The 13338-nt window shown below is 37.0% G+C and overlaps 1 pseudogene; it reads right to left on the bottom strand.

Moving 5' to 3' along the window:
- Positions 1-11691, bottom strand: part of LOC125413976 (disintegrin and metalloproteinase domain-containing protein 26A-like) — a 29669-nt pseudogene extending 17978 nt beyond the window's left edge.
- Between the last annotated feature and the right edge of the window lie 1647 nt (positions 11692-13338).

The following is a 13338-nucleotide window of genomic DNA, read 5'->3' as shown; positions in this document are numbered from 1 at the left end:
AAAAGTAGAGATGATGTGGGATGTCCTTCTATATATATGTTGCTTTTATTAGTTGGTGAACAAGGCTGTTTCAGCCAATGACTTAGCAGAGTAAAGCTAGGCAGGAAGTCCAAGTAAAGATACACACAGAGAGAGAAACTGAAGTTGAGGAAACACCATATAGCTGTCAAAGGAATAACATGCCACACTGATAAGCCATAGCCTTGTGGCAATACACAGATTACTAGAAATGTGTTAATTTAATAGTTAGAACGTTAGTTCTAACTTGTTAAAGTAAAGTAACTTTACTTTACTTTACTTTCTTTTACTTTTACTTTACTTTCTTGTTAAAGTAAGAACCCTCAGACACTGGCCATACAATTATAGTGGATAACATGCCTCAGAGTGTTTATTTCAAATGTCTACAGGAACTAGTGAGGGGGACCCAGTGGGTAGAGAGAAACTGGTCCATTGGGACCAGGAGATAGAGAAAAGCCTTCTGTTTTCATGGAACACTGTTAACCTTATCTCCACTACCCTTTGTGATGAGTGACACTCTAGGCAGTTACAAAACATGATGGCAAAACTCAACTTGGAAAGGAAAAGGTATATTTCATCTTGCAGTTTATAGCCCATTATTCAGGAAATCTGGGTAGGAACTCAAGGCAGGTACTTGGAGCCAGGACCTGATGAAAAAGCTTTGGAGAAATGCTCCTGAGTTCAGCCTAGGTCACAGCTAATCCATGCCTTGAGTCAAACATTAACATTTGAAAATGTATATGCCAATAGAATCACATACTACTCCTACATGGGCTAGGATCAATGTATCATATGAATGCATTACAAGAACATGTACAACAATATAGTAAGTGTTCTTATAGGGCCATCTTTATTTATTGATAAAATTTCACTAGGACATAATGACCTGTTTCATACATGATTCCTTTTCATTCTAGATCTGAGAGTCAAGGATAACCTTGGATCAATGATTATTGATAATATGAAAAACAATGAGTATTCAGTAAGTTTATAATGATGCTTAAATCTTCCTTTGTACATGAGACATCATATCCTTAGGGTTACATAATTGTGAGGTGATGATGTCAGAGAATAAATTCGAAGTAACGAGTTTAAGAAAATTTACTGAATTGCAAGTGAAAAATAATATGCTCATCAGAAGAAAACTAACATGACACTGAAATAAAAAAAAAATTCCTACAGATGTTATAATCAGATTACTGGCCAGGAAAAAGGGATTTCCATCTAAACAAGACTCCAGAGTTCAGCTCCTGAACCCACAGTTCATGAATAGAACCCACCTTCTAAAGTTATCCCAAAATCTCCATATTCATCATCACATGCACGTGCTATGAATCACTTACAAAGGTGACTCAGGTAAAACTACTGCAAACACAAGATTATATATATATATATATATATATATATATATATATATATATATATTTCCTTTGTAGTGAAAGGAAAAAAATATGGGGGAGAAAAAACAAATCCAAAAGACAAACATATTGGAAATTATAGCAGAGAAAATCTAGTGCAGAACTCATTAGGCTGAAGCATGATATATGACATAGATGTGCAGCTCACAATGCAGAGGAGACAGGGAACATGGAAAGGAAGAAGATTATCTTATGAGCTTTTTGAGATGTCATCAAGAGACCTGTCCATTATTTGGGAAGATGGGAGAACTATCAGTGCATGCAGGATTTATTCAAACAAATAGTAAGAAAACTTCACACATACGAAAACAAAAACAAAAACTCAAACTGATGTAAGCTGTGAAAAATCACTGGTAAAATTGAAATAAGGCAGTCTCCTCACACATAGTATTCAAGGTTGCAACACTGAGAGAAAGAGGAAATGCTGAACAAAGGGGAAAAAGAGGCCAGTGACCAAAGTGCTTGGAAGCAGATCTCTCACCAGGAATAAAAGAACAGGAATGCCAGATGAAACAATCCGTGGGCTAGTGAGGGATCAACTAAGAATATTGTAACCAGAAAAGTCGGGTTTATTATACAGAGGTTACAGAGTGAGGAAGGAATTTCCAGACATAATAGAAGTAAGGGAATTCAGTGCAAACAGATCTCCCTTTCAAGAAATGCTGACAGGATTGTTTGCTCGGAAACAAGAGAGCAGTAGTGTGTGATATGAGACTACCTGTAAGTGTAACTGAAGTGTTGGTAGGTTTCCTAGGAAGTTCAACATGCTGTGACGTTGTAGTCATTGGGGCGGGGCGTGATCAACTGCATTTTTAGTGGGAGTCCTAGAAATAAACTTTGTAGAATAATAGTGATTGCAAAATTTTGTTACAGGATATAAATTATGGAGAGTAGTAAACTCATAAAGAAATTGTAAATGCATGGGAAGAGTGGAGACAAGAGTAAAGTGAGTTTTATCTCTAAAGTTTGGTATCAGAACTGAGTTTCATCAGGTAAAAACAAGCTATTAAAACCACAATATGCTCTTTTTGAACATTTTGCTGCTCCTACAGCAAAACCATTTTGGTCTTGTTTTTACATATGTTTGTGCATTATGTTTGTGTGAGCATGTGTGTGTGTTTATGTGTATTTGTTTGTGTGTGTGTCTCTGTGTGTGTGCCTGTGTGCTTATATGTGTCAGAGTTCATTTGTGCCACAGGATACCCATGGAAATACGGTACAACTTAGCCTCAGGTGTGTCTTTTCTACAACGTAAGTTTGAAGGATAAAACCTAAATTCTCAGCATTGACAGCAAGAGCCTCTACACCTTTATTCTGCAGAGTACACGAAAACCTTTGATAGAAAATTCCATGAGCACTGAAAAAGATAAAGTATATAAAAATAGAATACACACTTTATATGTAATTAAATGCATTGTGTTAGTTGGGGTTATTATTGCCATGACAGACTATCATGACCAATGGCAACTTGGGGAGGAAAGGGTTTATTTCTTCTTACAATTTATAGTCTATCATTTAGGGAAGTCAGAGTAGGCACTGAGGTTGGGAACCTGCAAACAGGACCTGAAGCAGAAATATGGAATAGTGCTATTTGTTGCCTTGCTCTTAGTGGTTTGCTTGGCCTGCTGTTGACAGTGATCAGGATCACCTGCCCACATTGGCTAGACTCTGCCATACCAATCCTTAACCAAGGAAATAAATTACATATATTTCTCCTGGCCAATCTTGTGAAGGCATTCTCTCAACTGAACGTCCCTGTTCCTAAATGACTCTAGTGGGTGTCAAGCTAACATAAAATTAGCCAGCTTTCAACTGGACAAATACACACATTCCCATGCAGGCCTTTGTAGTTTCTTTCCTGTTTGGATGATGGCATGTTAGAATTAATATCACAGTATAAAACATTCTGCTTTTAAAAGTCTCACAGTCTGTAAGTTTCAGTCCCTTTGACCATATTTCCACTTCTTTAACTTCTGCAAAATCTCTTTCAAAGTTCAAAGCGTTTCTCTACTTCCAGTTTCTTAACTGTGGGCATTTGTAAAATAATAAAAATAATTACTTCTTATTTCAAAATGGAAGAGTCAGAAAATATTAATAATCTTATTAAAGTGAAATCAAAGTCCAGCAGTGGAAAGAGTTTAGTGCTTGGTGTCTGAGACCCACTCACTGTGTTCTTGGTTCCAAAGGTCCTTGGCAACTAGTTCTCTGACTTAGGCTTAGCCATCCATAGCACATGCAGCTTCTTTGACAGCCTCAGACAGTGCCACTTCATGGCTGCTGCTGCCCTTGCTGGTCATCCCATGGCACTGGCATTTCCAAAATGTTGGGGTCTCCTGCTGCAAATGGCCTATACTTATTCCAGTATCCTTTCATGGGCTTTCTTTTATATGATCTCATTTATATGATTCCGTTACTTGAGGATCCCTTCAATCCTGCAGCTTCTACCACAACTGAGACTACACGTCTCCTCTGCCCACAGCATCTCAACATGCCAAGTCTCAGCTGCTTTCTATCACTCCTTCAAAACAAGATTCACCTGCTGACTCTTAATGTACCAAGGTTGGCTGCCAGCACGAGCTGCAGCCTTAGCCTCTCTGGACCACAGACTTTGTATGCTAATCGTGAGGAAATGTACAGGAAATTTTACCTCAATTATGCTGATCTCATTTTTTTTCTGAAAAAAAAATTGGTTCGCTTAATTTTTCCTTAGGGAAATACAATTGATTTGTTTATGTTTATTTTTCTCTCACATATCACATTCTTGCCTTTTTTTCTTCCATTTTGAAAAAAATTAATTTTTAATTTTATGAGAGTATAAGAAAACTACATCATTTCCCCTTCCCTTTCCTTCTTCCCAAACCTCTTTTATTATCTTCTTTGATCTCTTTCCAGATCCTGGACCCGATTTCCAATGTTGTTATATGCATACATGTGTGTTTGTGTGTATATATATATATATATATATAAAATATTTATATAAATAAGTGATTAATCATATATATTCCTAAATACGACCTGCACAGATGATAATATTATTATGTATGATTTCAGGGACTATCATTTGTTATTGATTACAAATTGGTCTGCTCTTCCCTGGAAAAGGCCATTTTCCCCATTCTTACCATTTATTATTGTCCCAAAGTTTTCTGTATTAAGATGAAGCCTCTTGGACTTTCTCACATCTGTTTTGGCATGCCTATTGATGTTGTCCTTGTTCTATTCATGTTTGGTCAGTCACAGTGATAAGACTTTGTACGTGTAGCTTATGAGATTACTAGGAGGCACAATTCCACCAAAAATCTCCCCAATTCTCTGGCCCTTACATTCATTCAGCCCTCTCTTTAACCTGAGCCTTAAGTATATGAATAGTTTTATCAGTATATCCACTGAGACTGGGTTCATAACTCTTCATTTTAATTGGTTGTGGTTTTCTGTAATATCCTCCATCTGTTGCAAAGAGAAGTTTCTTTGATTAGGGGTAAGGACTACACTTATTTGTGAGTATAAGCAAGGATATTTGGAGTGTGGTTAGGAATTATACTGAATTACTAAAGAGGTGGTTGTAAGTTTTCCTTTAAGATCCATGACTTCACTATCCCTGGATAGTTTGCTAGATTTCCAGTACCAGACATGATTTTCCTCTCGTTGAAAAGTTGTTAAGCACAATCAGTGACTTTGTTTTTACAGCCAAGACATGAATGCCACTATGGCATCCTTAGGGCTATCATGCCATGCTAGCTCTTTTTGTGGTTCCTAAGACTCACAGCTAGGTAATGTTTTTGGTTCTCTCGCTCCTTTGAAACTTTCATGGTTTCTTCGTGTACCATGAAAAGTATTCCATAGAGAAGACGTTTTCTAGTCAGTTCCTGTCCAGGGGCTTCTGAAACACTTGAACAAAATAAAACAGGCTACGGTAGACTATGGTCCCACTTCCCCGTACACAATTACTTTAATAGACGGACTCACTGACAGATGGATGACACCATATGACTAGTTTCAGGTGGTGAGAGCTTGCTTAACAGCAGGGAACTTCCTCTTAAGGAAAGTAGAATATGAAGAGTTGGCTAAAAAGGAGGCGCCTAGTTCAGCTGAAAGACTAGGGGAAAAAGGAAAATTATAGCTATTGCATATATGACTGATAGAGTAAAACTAAAAACCATCCAAAGAATGTCCAATATAGTGTGAAAGAAAAAAGCCTGCAAGTTCCTACACTTTCTGATGAATCATTGCCAAGTGAGAGTCTGTTTCTAGTGGTGTTTTGCCTTGAGGTTACATTCTATTTTTCAAGTGAATGATTATAATGAATACAAGTAAAAGAAAAACCCAAAATGTTTTCTATATCCCTTACATGATTAAACATTTTACATATTGCAGGTGATAAACAAATTATCCCCAGGAATCCATCTACCCTGATGTCCAAGCAACTTGCTATAGATTAACAAAATGTAAACAAGCAAGGTATTTTTCTCAGCCAGTTCTTTTACTGGCAGGATACATTTTACAATTGAGGTAGAGTTGTTGGTATTTTTAATGTATAGTTTATGACATCTACAAACACTGTTTCATTTCTTCTTTCCTCTTATGTATCTTTTTATTTTGCTTTTCTCGCTTCATTGCCTCAGCAGGCACTTCAGGCATAATGTTGAAAAGGAGTGGGGAGGGTAGGAATCTGTTTCATTTCTGATTTCAGTGGAATTGATTTAATTTTTTCGCCATTTAGGTTGATGTTCACTGCAGGGTTCTCATACACAGACTTTTGTATGTTGAGCTGTGTTCTCTTAATCCTACATTCTCTAGGACTTTCATCATAAAATCATGTTGGGTTTAGTAAAAGGCATTTTCTGTGTCTATTAAAGATGATCGTGTGATTTTATATAAAATCAAATCATGGTTTTATTACATTTATTCAACTGTATATGTTGATCCTTGCATGCATTTCAGGAATAATGATAACTTGTTCCTCTAACATAGTATTTGTAATGTATGTCTGCATTCTGTTTGCAAGTATTTTATTGAGAATTTTGAGTCTATATCCATCATGGCTATTGGATGTAGGTTTGTTCTTATTGTGCCATGCTTTGGTATTATGGTGTTATTGGTTCCTTAGGAGTTTGTATGTCTTCCTTGTTTTACTATGTTCTTGAATGTTTGAGAATGATGGGGTATAAACCTTTTCTGAATGTCTGTTAGAATTCTGTTATGAATCCAACTGGCATTGTACCACTTTTTTAAGCTGGAAGGGCTTTTATTACTATTTCAATCGTACAAATTTTATAAGTCTCGTTAGATTGTTAATTTATATTGGTAACCTTTTCCTTTCCTTTTTTTTCTTTCAGGTTTCTCAGCTTAATGGAGTACTATCTTTTTTTAATTTTCTTTTTTATTTATTATTATGCCTTTCACATCATGCATCTCTAACCCATTAATTTCCCTGCCCCTTTTGCAAACTATCCCCAAAATAAAATAAAATAAAATAAAATAAAATAAAATAGTGAAGAAAAAGAAGAAAGAAAAATCAGCAACCAAGAGGTGTTCTAGTGAAAGCCCAACATTGATGGTATAACATAAAGCAGAGGCCTTGAATCAGATCAGTGACTTTTTGCAAGGAATACTTATAAGTAAAGATATGTGGATAAAAAGTTGACTGTGTGACTCACTGTGTCACCATTGCTTCCACGAGGAGTACTGGCTTTTTAAAGTAATCACTTATAGTGATCTGATTTTCTTTGATGTACGCTGTCATGTTTCCCTCCTCGCCACTGGCTCCATTGATTTGGGTCCGCTCTTAACTTATTTTGGATGAGTTGGGTGAAGGGTCTGCAACTTTGCTTTAAAACCAGCTGTTAGATTCTTTGATAGCTTTATATTATTTGTTTAAATTTCATTGATTTCTGCTCTGATTTTTATAGCTTTTTACCATTGGCTAAGTTTTCTATTTTTTTTAAAATATTTTTGTTTACATTATATCATTAGGTCATGTCCTAGAGGTCTGATTTATTTTTCAATGTAGGTACTTGGAACTATAATTGCATTCTATGTATTCCAGAAGTTTGGTTGTATTGTGTTTTGAGGTTCATTTATTTTCAAGAACACTTTTTTGTTCCTTGATTTCTTCTTGGACCCACCCATAATTCAACAATGAGTTGTTGAATCTCTATGCATTAGCATATACTCTAGAAATTTATTTTCTCTGAATTTTAAATTTTATTCCATTACCATCAGGTATGACACAATGTGTTATCTGATCTCTTTGAACTTGTAATTATTTGCTTTGTGCTCCCCAATGTGTTCTATTTTAGAAAAGCTTCAGCAACCTGAGTCTGCACAAATGAGGGTTTCAAATTGCAAGGTTTCAGTGAGGGAGAACCATGGATAAGAAAATGAACAGCCAGGTGGTAGTGGCACACACCTTTAATTCCAGCACTTGGAAGGAGGCAGGTGGATCTCTGTGATTTCAAGGCCAGCCTGCTCCACTGAGTGAGTTCCAGGACAGGCTCCAAAGCTACACAGAGAAACCCTGTTTCAAAAAAAAAAATGAACAGGACAGAACTCTGGGGTCAGGAGGACTACATTCGTGGATCACTCAGGCCAGCACATTTATTTAGCAGCACTGTTTCTGGTACTATTTGCAGTACATGAACAGAGTTAGCAGGAAACTCTCACAGAACAGGACAGAATCATCAGGAAGATTACCAAGTAATGTAGTGTAAAGGGAACACAGGCTATCTCAAGTGTGTCACAGAGCAAGCACACAGCACCTTGATACTGATTACCACAGACATTCAGGGGAAAAGTCCAGTTTCCAGGAACTGAAAACTTGACACCCTCAAGGTCCTGGACCCAGCCTAGCTGTATAAAAACATAGAATTAGTTCCTGTTATCCTTTCATAAAGACCTGTGAGACATCCTTTAATTAACCTGGTCCCCAAAGCTTTCATGTGCTGATGAAAAGAATGTATATATTCTGTTGTGTTTGGGTACAACATTCTGTAGCTAATATCAATATCAAGCCCATTATGATTCATGATGCCAATTATTTTTGTTTTTCTTTGTACAATTCTTGTTTAGATCACATGATCACATATGTACTGGAGAAAGGAATATTGAAATCATCTTCCATTAATGGATTGATGTTAATCTGTCCCTTAAACCCAGTAGCAAATAGCAAATACTTTTTTTTTTTTTTTTTTTTTTTTTTTTTTTTGGTGATTCCACTTCTGGCTGTTGAACCTTGGTTGTAAAGGAAAGAACAAAGAGCAAGGCAGGAGGACTAAGTGAGTAAACAGCACCCCTCCACGGACTCTGCCTCAATCCCTGCCTCCAGGTTCCTGCCCCTTTAGAGTTCCTATCCTGACCTCCTCAGATGATGGATAGTGATAAGGAAATGAGAGCCAAATGAATTCTCTCCAACCTGACTTGCTGTGGTAATGGTGTTTCATAATAGCAATATTAACCTTAACTAGGACAGATATTTTGCTGAGTTTTCAAATCCATGTTAAAATTATCTGTGGAGTAAGGTCACCATCCAGGTGAGAACTGAGACTGCAACAACCATGCCAGGAACCACAAAACCATTCTCTCAAGTTTCATATCTCACTATGGCTTCCCAAGAGTCAGATTCTAGCATACAGGAATTGCCTTGAGGAACTGGTATTTGGAGATTCCTTCTTACTATGTGACAGAGCAAAATGTAAAGGAGATGGGGTTTAGAGCTGAGAAAAAACATATGAAAAGAAACACAGTCAGGAGATTATTGGTTGGACCCATGCTAATAGCCAACAGACATTAATTCCATTAAAAATAAGGCAACAATCTGATTAAAATAAAAAAAGCGTGAGTGTGGGAGGCCTTCCTTTTATTTGGTAATGAATGATTTTGAAAATCAAGCAAGGTGGTCTCCAGATTTTCTGGACTGGGATTTCTTACACACCCAGTAATATTTCTATGTTCAGAAGTCAACAAACTAATACGTGATGGATTTCTGATAGAGTAAATATTTTCTTATTATTTCTTTCCTTTTTTTTTTTACTTATGTCATCTTTCTGAGGTAAATCATCAGGTAAAGCTTCAATGAGAGGTTCAGGTTCTGACTCTAGCATTTCTTCTAGTTTGTGTTTGTGCTGTGATTTCTTTTTTGTAATTAGGAATATCAAAAGAAGTAACAAAACCAAAAAAAGATTTAAAAAACCTAGTATGAGCTTACCCACCTTGGACTTCTTAGGATATATCCTTGGAGGAGGTCCACTGTCTGTACTATCTCCAAAGCTACTTAGTAGACAGTGTGGTGGCTCCCAGTTGACATCACAATGGCAGTGATGTTTGTTGTTACAGACTCCTTTCATATTGCACTGGAATGCTGAACAGTTACTTAATAAAACAGACTTATGAACTCACTTCCTGTTAACACATATAAGATCTTGACCACAATCAGTGCCATCTGTCACTGCTCCACTGTCCCCTAATGTCATTCCAAAATGATAGTCTATACTCCAGCAGCTGACATTATTGAAGGGAGCCCAATATGCTGTTTCATGGCTTCTCCTAAGTGGAATATGTCCTACATTTTCACACTGAATGCGTCCACAGAGTACATCAGCATCATCGCATCTTTTGTACTTATGGCTATCGTTACCACAGTTACCAAAACGGTCACCCTGTTTGTTCATTTTCACATAGCAATCCTTATTTGCACTCCTGGCTGTTTTGCCAAACACCCCTGACAGTGTTCTTCCCGTTTAGGACATTTCATTTTATAGCAATAGCCGTCACCCCCTCAAGGGCTTCCATCTTTCTTGTACACATCTTCTGGACACTCAGTTGAAGTACCATTGCACCGCTCTGGAAGGTCACATTCATTCTTCTGTCTTCTACACACTGTTCCTGGTGGTTTGAACTTGCAGTCTTTGCAGCAAGGCCCTTGAGCACATTCAGCATTGGGTTTAAACACACAGCCTTCGCTGCAGCACAGATCATGAAGACAGGATGCCCAGGATCCACAGTCACACTGCTCTCCTTCCTCGACCACATCATTCCCACAGAAGGTGAGGTTCATGGTTACGACTATATCTGGATCATTGTATAAACATGTTGTCCTGGTTATCATGGAATACATACTCTCATAACTGCAGTTGCTGAATCTAAGGGAATCAGATTTTGATGGGGCCATTATACATTTTGACGACCCACATGTACAGTATTTCTCATCATGATCCATACTTAAATTATGACCCATCTCGTGTGCTATAATGAATGCCAGGTCTGTTGTTATATCAGACATGAAACTGTTAACTGCACAATTAGATGCTGTGCAAACTGGACCCACATAAGCTAGCCCTAAAAAGCCACCATAATTTTGCCTGGCAAAAAGATGTGCAATATCATTTCTAAAGTAATTGTCAACGTTCTTTTCTTTCCAGTTACAGAAATTAGTTAGGACCTCATCTATGGATCTTGTTACATTGATTTTGTCTGTTTGGGTCCAAACTTTCAGTGTTGTTAAAACGACGTGAGTATCTATCTGAAGATAATATCCATTTATTCCTCTGACAATTTGCAGCATTTCTCGCATACAGGTTGTGACATTATTTGTTCTATAAACATATCGTTGATTATCTATTACCACCTAATATTCAGCATACTTGTGATGGGTCCACCAACTCTCATATTGACTTTGCATAAGTGTGGAGTCTTTGCTTTCTTGAATCTTCATTTGTCGAGCTATTTCCTCTTCTGTTAACCCACATCTTTTAGAAAATAATTCGGAGTCCTCCCTGTCTATTTTGTATATGAGATGTTCAAATGTGGAGGTCAGATTCTTTGGCATGATTTCATAAGCTGTGCCATTTATCTCTAGCATGCCTTGCAAACTTCCTAAGCAGGTGTTAGTAATGTCGGTGGACTCTGGGTCTCCATATATATAACCATGGTAGTAGCAGTCACTTTGCACAGAACGTTGTTCTGCAAGGAGGTTACCTTTGCCACTGTAGGTGCCCAGTAGAAAGTTTCTGGATATAAAGTATTTAGTGTTCTTCATGGTGATAATATGTCTCCTTCCTCCAAAGCGCAGGCTATAGGACAGCCAATCTGGGGAAATATTATATCTACTAGTGTCAGTGACCCTCAAGGGTATCACTACTTCTGGAGGGCTGCTGTACTTAGCATGTGCAGTTGGGGACCATGTGGAGAGTAAGAGCAACATCCACAGGCAGTGCTGAAGGACCATGATCCTCTCATAGACCACGGCCTCACCCACAGACAGCAGAAGTCTTTGCTCTTTTAGCCTGCACTTTGTCTGGTTGCGTGCACTAGTCTTTAATAGCATGTCTTTGGCAGAGTTGACCAATCAGAGCATCAGAGCTAAAGAAAACAGTTAAACAAATGGCATGCATAAGTAACTCATAATGAAGTCAGTTAAGAAAATAAGATAGCCAAAATTGGGATCAAATCAATTAATTTTCCAGAGTGTGTCAGCAGTGATCATGGATTTTCTGTTTGATTGTGGTAAAGTATGCTTGTTACTGTGCAAATAAGTTTCTAATATACTCCCAGCTATTAATAACTTGTCCTGTTCCCTACATTATTTCTGAATGTTTTATTTTTCAACTTTTTCTTAAAAGCTATGAAAGCATTTATAAGCTGAAAATTAACATTATCTTTGCTTTCATAGTTCAATGATATCAATTTAAATTATCTAACACAACAGTTTCCTGCTTATTGAGTATAGTTATGGTCTTTTCCATCATTGCCTTGGCGTGGCCGTGGATGTCAGAAGCTTCTTTCTCTCTGAAAAATTTTCTTGTGTATTCTTCATTTTCTTTATTTGTTATTATCATTAGTGAATATGTACACTAGTGTGTACACTCGTGTTAATATGAAGCTTGAATTTATATATATATATATATATGTGTGTGTGTGTGTGTGTGTGTGTGTGTGAAGTCCATATCTCATCCTAAAGTGCGTCCTCAGAAACCATACACTTTTTTATGTATTTATTTTTTACATTTTAATATTTTATCCATTTATTACATGTTTGTAGTGATATGAGTGTATGAGTGCATGTGGTTTTTGGGTGTGTGTGTGTGTGTGTGTGTGTGTGTGTGTGTTTATGTAGAGGCCAACAATTAACTATCCTTGAATATCTTTCCTAAGTCACTATCCACCTTGACTTTTTACACAAAGTTCTTCTCTAACATAGCACTCACTAAAGAGGGGAAGTTGGCTGTTCAACAATGCTTTTAGTTACCTGCATGTCTTTTCTTCTTCATTGCTGTCATTGCAAGTATAGTACCATCAAACCAGTCTCTTTGTATTGGTGCCGAGGATAATACTCATGTTTCTATGCTTGGAAGCATTCACTTTACCAACCAATCCATCTACCCTATCTTGTATCCTCATCTTAGTGTAACAATCATTTGAAAAAAAGTAATCAAGTAAGGAACAAACTGTGTTACCAAATATAAGGCCAATAGCCTACATACGAAAAACAATTTATAATGATGTGTAAGGACAACGTACGGAAATTATGATTAGAATCCTGACAAGAGAACTCATTACCCATCAGTGTATTAATTTAGATTTAATAATTATAATATGTAGGTTGGTGGTATGTGGAAAGGAATTGTTTATTACTAATACAGTAATATTGAGACTGCCCCAACAAATATATGTCATAATTAATGACTAAAATCACAGTAATGTACAGAAGGTTGAGAAAAACACTTTAAGGAATAATTGAGCAAGCATAGTCTTGCCTTAATTTAATTACTGTTAGCAATAATTCTAGCATGCAGAATTATAGAAAAAAGGTATCATTTTCATCCAAAATATGGTACATCTATTTCAAGAGCGATTTCAAGTTGAGTCTCAGATGTCATTTTTGCTGCGCACCGCGGACCCCCATCTG

Source organism: Myodes glareolus, chromosome 23 (genome assembly GCF_982192425.1).
Source record: "Myodes glareolus chromosome 23, mMyoGla1.1, whole genome shotgun sequence".
NCBI lineage: Eukaryota > Metazoa > Chordata > Mammalia > Rodentia > Cricetidae > Myodes > Myodes glareolus.
This window is presented reverse-complemented; position numbering and strand designations above follow the sequence as displayed.